We start from the raw sequence: 8,489 nt of genomic DNA, 5'->3' as shown, positions 1-8,489 counted from the left end.
ACTTCGGAAGGCAATAAGCTCTAACATTTGTAACATCGAAGCATTTACATGAACCAGCAGGAAGCTACAGGAGGAAGGTAACGAGGCTTCGTACACCTATAAGCAATATCATTTCACGTGAATGAAAGGAGGATATGAGCTAATTTAACCATGCTGAACAAAATTCAGATAACTGTGACAAATTCCAAAGGCATGATACTATTATGCGAGACCCTTCAGCTTAACTTCGATGCATCAAAACCATAGAAAATGGGTAGAAATGATCACGCGCAAATTTCGATATCGATCCAGTTGTTCGTTCCGCCCAACTAAGAAAGCCCTGGTTAGTTGTTACGATGAGAATTTGATCCATGAGATCACACTCATACTTTGCAAACAGAAAAGCAACAGATCTTGTAAAAACCGTGGCTTCACACGTCACCAAGGAGGATTTATTCGCCTAGTGGCTAAACTTAAATAGCGCAATGATCATCTAAATTGGAGTTCATATTATTTAATGGATCCTTACTGAAAATATATACTAGATGAGTTCGTAATACCACTTCTTGGTGCCGGCCATTGTGGTCAAGCGGTTCTAGGTGCTACAGTCTGGAACCGCGCGACCGCTATGGTCGCAGGTTCGACTCCTGCTTCGGCATGGGTGTGTGTGATGTCCTTAGGTTAGTTAGGTTTAAGTAGTTCTAAGTACTACGGGACTGATGACCTCAGATGTTAAGTCCCATAGTGCTCAGAGCCACGCAAACCACTTGTTGCTCCAGACGTCGACACAGACTGAGCGAAAGTCTCCCAACATTTTAGAAGTCTACGTCAGCCACCGTATGATCGCCAATCGGTAAAACGCTCAGGAGTCACCAGCCACTCAGCCGGCCGCGGTGGTCTCGCGGTTCTAGGCGCGCAGTCCGGAACCGTGCGACTGCTATGGTCGCAGGTTCGAATCCTGCCTCGGGCATGGATGTGTGTGATGTCCTTAGGTTGGTTAGGTTTAATTAGTTCTAAGTTCTAGGGGACTGATGACCACAGCAGTTGAGTCCCATAGTGCTCAGAGCCATTTGAACCATTTTCACCAGCCACTCAGTAGCGTGAGAGCTAGCAAACTTCCAAAACCGTCGATGCCTTGTTGCCACTGAAGTTTACGGACACAGATTAAACAGAAAGAAATGGAAATATTCATAGCTTCCTTCTTTGGATTTTAATTGGTCAGTCGCAAGGAGGACCTTTGTTGTCCCTAGCCACCAACGGAAATTTATCCAGCCTCTGCTAAGAAAGAATTAGACAAAGCTACCCTGATTCACCAGTTACAAGTGCAGCTCCTATTACTCACTCGCTTACAAATTACAGAACTTACGCAAGTGGGGACTATTAGAGAAACGATAAGACAGATTACTGATGTGAAATACAGAAAAATAGAATCAATAATCGACGGTTCGGTACGCAGTCCTTCTCTCAGTTACGCGTTACATAAAACAAACGTCAAAAGAGTAGACTAAGTGAATGTAAAATAAGCGTTCCAGATAACAGTTACGTGAAAGCGGCTAAGAAAGGACCCTTTCAATCCCAAAATAACCGATGCATATACCGACCTCTGTTTGCTTAGGGCAGAGGTTCCCAAACTTTTGTTTGTCACGCCCCCCTTCTGCCGAAAAAAAAACTTCCGCCCCCCCCCCCCCAAAAAAAAAAGTATAGAGATTTTTATTAACTATCAAGAAACTGTTGAAAAATTTGTGATGGTGGCGTCATGTAACATGGTGGGCTGTTAATGTATCCAGTCGCAGTTATTACGTCATCAGTCTAGTCTAGTGATTGTAAGCCACTCCTAAAGGAAAGAAAGTCCTTGGTAAACAAGGAAAAACGGTTGCGACCTTTGCAGATTAGTGGATGCGGGCCATTATTTTAAGTTGAGTGTAGCTTATTACTTTCACTCATTATCAGAAATAGTCACTCAGTCGCGGTGTTAACGAGCATCACTGATTTTTACGCCTATAGCGCTCCCCATTGTCATTGCACGTAGGTTGGCATTTATGTCAACGACGACAGTTACCGAACAGCGACAAAGGCCCAGTTCCCAGAACCAGAAAGAAATAAAAAATAAGTTTTACGAAATAATTTTGCAGACTACACAGAACTTTAAAGAATAGGAATAAAACAACTTCCTTACCTTGATTACATTCCCTTGCTGTACACCATTTCTTCACCAGTATACGATTTTAGGACTACTCTTCGCTTGCCATATCTAGGATAAAATTTCGCTGTGTCTTCACCCAGAAGAAATACTATTATTATTTGAAATAACATACCACATGTAACATCAGAATCCATAAGGATCACACGCAGTATTTATATTTAAATCAGATTCACTATGTTTATTTTATATTGTTTCTTCGAAATAGTTTTTTGTTATTTTACAGTATTACCTACATGTAAGGATTGTTTGGAGGAAAATAACAAGTTCTCTTATAATGTAACGTATTTATTATAAAAATATTATTTCCACACACATATGACAAGAAACAAACAAATAAATCAATATGAAGGATGAGCTTCCATATTTTTTACAAGATTTTGAATTCTTAGCTGAATAGTAGAAACTGCGCAACATAAATCATTGGCAATACTTAGTTCGCTCCTAAGCTTATTTTTTATCGCCACTACCTCTGAAAATGCTCTTTCGCACAAATAAGTGCTTAAAAACGGTAAATACTGTTTCAGTGCTTGTTCTGCTGTGCTGGGATACGCTGTGAAATATTTCACCCAAAATAAAGGCTTATCCACCTTCTCAAAGTCATACTTCGCTGCAAAATCATTTTTAATTTCTAAGACTTCCTCTTGTAGTCTGTCTGGCAACACATCCACGTCAACGTGAAATGGATCCGTCGCTAACCTATAATAAATTTTATCATCACGACTGTTGGGGAAGTATCGTTCGAATTCATCAATGAGGTGCCGCAAATGGTTCGATATTTTACTCCTAGTATCAGTATCCTTAAAATCGTTTTGAAATCGGGCTTCTTCCAGGATTCCGAACAATCTGGGAAAACAGGAATAATTGCAGGCTAAAATTTTACGTTTCCATAGTTGCAACTTATCAGTAAACGCTTTGATGGCATCCCGATGAAAATTATGTTTGACCCTCCACCTTGCTATTTCAAATTCAGTGTGTTTAAAGATCCGAAAATATCTGACAGATAAGCCAATGCAACATGAACACCGGGCTTTTTAAATTCCATACACAATTCAGTTTGTTTGTTATTTTCCAAAAACTGCATCACTTTGTCACGAAGTTCAAATAATCATCCTAGCAAATTTCCTTTTGAGAGCCAGTGTACTTCTGTATGAAATAAGTGTTTTATACTCTGCTCTCAAGTCTTCACAAAGAGCCGTAAATAACTTGGAATTTAATGCACTCTTTTTTAATATGATTCATGATTTTGAAGCTCAGTTTCAAGACATCATTTAGTTCCTTTGGAAGTGTCTTAGCTGTCAATGCTTGACGGTGTATTACACAGCGGATAGCAGTAACACTAGGGTTTTTTTTCTCTGACCATCTGCACGAATCCTGAGCGACATCCAAGCATTGATGGGGCGCCGTCTGTGCATACGCCTATCAGTTTCTGCCATGATAACTCATTTTTTCAAAAGAATCAGAGACGGCTGCCATTATATGAATTGCTTTTGAAGTTGACAGTATTGTCAGAAAGCGGTATTTGTGAAAGTTTTTGTTTACTTTCTGGCCCAAGAACAGTATCAGCAGCTTTCAACAAACAGGATTTGACTAGTGTCTCTCCGATAATATGACTTTTCTTAGTCCTTGATAAGTAGCAATAACTAATACGAGGCTTCCAGTACCTTTTCTGATGTCTGAGCGAAGGATCTAGCAGTGTCCAACTTCATTCGTTTCAAATTATCACATTTTGCAGCAAAAAATTCCTTCAGCTTTCCTTTCAATGCACCATGCTTTGCCCACAAATGGCGTTCCAGACGAAGTGGGCTCATGAAATCATTGCTCAATACGTCATAGCAAATAACACTTTGCAGCTGGTCAACACCATTTTTTTGTATAGAAGCAAAACCGTATTTGATATAATCAACATTATATTTACGTTTTTTCATGACACTCATGGTGAAGTAAAAAGAACACAAGAAGTTAACAGTATAATTTCGTACTAACACTGATTTTACTGAGGCAAAACTGTGAAAGATTCAACGCGATTTCAGCAAAATCCAATACTTCAGATGTGTCAACAACTGCAAGCAGCCAACTGAAATAAAGGAAAGCTACTGTCGTCTGTCGGCACCTCAGATGACTGCCTGTGAGGAGTGGGGCGAAGAATGGGGAAGCCCAGCCGCAGCGCAGGTAGTCAGTGCACTGTCTGCCTGCGACCTGGAGGCCGAGCTAGGCTCTTGCTGGTCAGAAACGGGCTTTTCCCGGATTAGGGCGGAAACAGCCCACAGGCAGCCTAAGAATTTGCTACCTGTTCTGCGGTGCTGTTCTGAGCAGTGCAGCCTGGGGTTTTATGCAAAAATCGTTTTCGTGCCCCCTATCTATGGTTACTTATAAATGAAACGTTATAAGTTTTGAGATAACATCAATGAACTGGTTGTCAAATTTCACAGTAATTAAGTAAGGTCGTGGATACACCTCATACATCGCTGGAAACTGAGCACACTGCCAGCAGTTATCTCTGTACTCGTGCCAAAAGACGACATTGTCGCTGCAAAGAACGTACACTAATTTCGAACGAAATTATGCCAAATTTCAAAAAGGCAGAAGAAAAATAATTGTTTTGTCAGATAAGTAATCCGAATGAAAGAGCTGTAGTAAAAAAAAAAAAAAAAAAAAAAAAAAAAAAAAAAAAAAAAAAAAAAAAAAAAAAAAAAAAGGCCTCACTAATGGACTTCATTGTCTACCTAACTGGGCTACGTTAGCAGTCACTACAATACAGTGTGAAGTACTCTGTTCAGAACGAACGCTTGTACTAGTTTCGCATTCACGTCGTGCACATTTTTCTGGTGACAAAGGGCATAACCTTGGCGTCCAAATTAGGATCCCGCCAGTTCATTTGAAGCGTATACAGTATATTAAAGTCACTGTAATCGCATCACTTGGGGAACCGCGGGTTGACAGGATAATAAAACGGCATTTCTGCAGTTACGCAGTATAAGTGATAATTACACTGATGGACATAGCCTACTACGGCTAAAAGTTATAGCATGATTACGTTCAGTTCATGTGTACAAATGTACGGAATAGTTAATACCTGACTTTTCTGTTTTCCAATTGTCAGAAGTAAGTTGTTTACGAATCTGATATATTAGAATTAACGCATATCGCCTTCGTAATTTTGAGAGTTTCTGTGTGTGACATTCTAAACGTGATCTTCAAAAGCTGTATGTTCTAGGATAGGTTAGTGAGATAGGATTGCGGGAAGTGGGACGCCAAATAATTGCATTTAGCACCATAATCTATCATTAATACCTGCACATTCATTTTTATTAAAATATTTATATTAAAAAGAAATATTAGGTTTATAGCGCTAACTGCGTTTCTAGCATTTGTAGACTTAGAGAAAGCTTTTGACAACGTTAACTGGAATACTCTCTTTCAAATTCTGAAGGTGGCAGGGGTAAAATACAGGGAGCGAAAGGCTATTTACAATTTGTGCAGAAACCAGATGGCAGTTATAAGAGTCGAGGGGCATGAAAGGGAAGCAGTGGTTGGGAAAGGAGTGAGACAGGGTTGTAGCCTCTCCCCGATGTTATTCAATCTGTGTATTGAGCAAGCAGTAAAGGAAACAAAAGAAAAATTCGGAGTAGGTATCAAAATTCATGGAGAAGAAGTAAAAACTTTGAGGTTCGCCGATGACATTGTAATTCTGTCAGAGACAGCAAAGGACTTGGAAGAGCAGTTGAACGGAATGGACAGTGTCTTGAAAGGAGGATATAAGATGAACATCAACAAAAGCAAAACTAGGATAATGGAATTTAGTCAAATTAAATCGGGTGATGCAGAGGGGATTAGATTAGGAAATGAGACACTTAAAGTAGTAAAGGAGTTTTGCTATTTAGGGAGTAAAATAACTGATGATGGTCGAAGTAGAGAGGATATAAAATGTAGACTGGCAATGGCAAGGAAATCGTTTCTGAAGAAGAGAAATTTGTTAACATCGAGTATAGATTTAAGTGTCAGGAAGTCGTTTCTGAAAGTATTTGTATGGAGTGTAGCCATATATGGAAGTGAAACATGGACGATAACCAGTTTGGACAAGAAGAGAATAGAAGCTTTCGAAATGTGGTGCTTCAGAAGAATGCTGAAGATAAGGTGGGTAGATCACGTAACTAATGAGGAGGTATTGAATAGACTTGAGGAGAAGAGAAGTTTGTGGCACAACTTGACTAGAAGAAGGGATCGGTTGGTAGGACATGTTTTGAGGCATCAAGGGATCACAAATTTAGCATTGGAGGGCAGCGTGGAGGGTAAAAATCGTAGAGGGAGACCAAGAGATCAATACACTAAGCAGATTCAGAAGGATGTAGGTTGCAGCAGGTACTGGGAGATGAAGAAGCTTGCACAGGATAGAGTAGCATGGAGAGCTGCATCAAACCAGTCTCAGGACTGAAGACCACAACAACAACAACAACCGCTAACTCCACCCGCGCCCCCATAGCAACATCATCACCCCCCCCCCCCCAGTTTGGGAACCAATGGCTTAGGGTGTGGTAACCAACCCTTAAATTCTAACAAGCAAACTAATCTGCAGATGTTTCAATGTGCTTTTCCTGCACAACTTTACACTAGAATGGCCTCTCGTCCAACAACGTGGTGCTCCTGGCGCATCCTCGTGAACTGCAGCATGAAGCTAATGATACTGACGTGCGTGTATGGCTCCCACAATCCATACTACTATCAAATCTACACATCACTCGACTGTACACTGTATAATATGGGCACATCGTATTAAAATTATACATAAACAACACAAAACATCGAATAAATAAATATGGCGCGGGCAGCGTTGTAATCAGTACAATGGGAAGTCTTTTTCCCAGCCTCGCGTGGCGTGGTCTTCAGCGCAGTCAACAGTCACTCACGTGCTCGATATTCCATCTTTACACAACACATACAAATAAGCTACAGCCCTCATCAACACGAACTACTATCTTATCACAATATTTACATACTAATAACTATTACAGAATAATGGGTGTTCGTGTCACTTGGCCTGCGGCTGTGGCTGAGCGGTTCTATCCGCTTCAGTCCGGAAGCACGCTGCTGCTACGGTCGCAGGTACGAATCCTGCCTCGGGCATGAATGTGTGTGAAGTCCTTGGGTTAGTTAGGTTTAAGTACTTCTAAGTCTAGGGTACTGATGACCTCAGATATTAAGTCCCATAGTGCTTGGAGCCATTAGAATTTGTATCCCTTGTAATTACTCACTCGCGTCCGAGCGAGGTATCCGCAACCTGTCACACCGCTAAGACGCATGGAAGCGCTTCTGCAGAACCGTTTAACGTAGGAAGCTATTTCTACAATGGATGTGACAACACTGACTTTGACTACTGGTGGGTGGGTGTATCATATAAATCAGTGACGCACCTCCAAGCGTCTCTCTGACACATTGCGGTCTCTGTCTCGTTCTCCACTCCACATGAGCGTCTGTCACCATGGGAGTTTCACTTGCGGCCTTTGCTATTCTGTTGGCAACCTTATGCTTGGTTTCTTCAGCTCGTAGGACGATTGTAGCCTCTCCCCGCATTCTTGGTTGTTCTTCTCGGTGCGTAGCTTCCATTTTCGCATAGACAGCGTGTGGTATGAGAGAGGACTTGAGTGGTACGTGTGAACCACCATGACCTCGCCTCGGGCAGAGGTGTGTGAGATAGTGTAAGTACATGGCCGAACACGTATTGGTGTTCTCGAGGCCCTCAATACCCTATAAGTGCGTATGCTAGTCTCTCTAACCCACGAGCAGTCGCAACGAGTCTGTCAGATTTCTCTTCCTTGGACAAGCGCTTAGAACGATCATCGCGTCCCACGGAATTTTAACTGTCTCGTCTGGAAGCACTGTTCGCTATCATAAATAGCTTTTTGTCTTCCGCAGACATCCAATAAAATTTCTTTTCCCTCCGTATATGTTACACAGTTAATGCGCCTATCATGACTTTTCCTTTAGTGCGAACGAATCTTAAAAAATACATGGAATAAAATAAAATAAACATTATTTCGTGGTTCAGTCCATGAAAGGGGCTCGCCTCAACATAACTGTTGATTGCAACATTGATTAAAGCCTCGCCGACAACTGCATTCACTTGAAAGTATGTTCTTCTGTCGTTTAGCGACATCGAGACCTACTTTTCCACAGGTTTCTTTTTCGCTCCAAACGCGTGAGTTAGTGAGATCCCCTTAATGGCATCTCAGCTAATTTTTCAGACACTATCCACCAGTTTTCAGTGAAAATGCATTGAGTGTTCCATCATTTCCAGGTCGCAACCGCGGCA

This window comes from Schistocerca americana, chromosome 5 (assembly GCF_021461395.2).
Source record: "Schistocerca americana isolate TAMUIC-IGC-003095 chromosome 5, iqSchAmer2.1, whole genome shotgun sequence".
In the NCBI taxonomy this organism is placed as follows: Eukaryota; Metazoa; Arthropoda; class Insecta; order Orthoptera; family Acrididae; genus Schistocerca; species Schistocerca americana.
Note: the sequence above shows the minus strand (reverse complement) of the source record.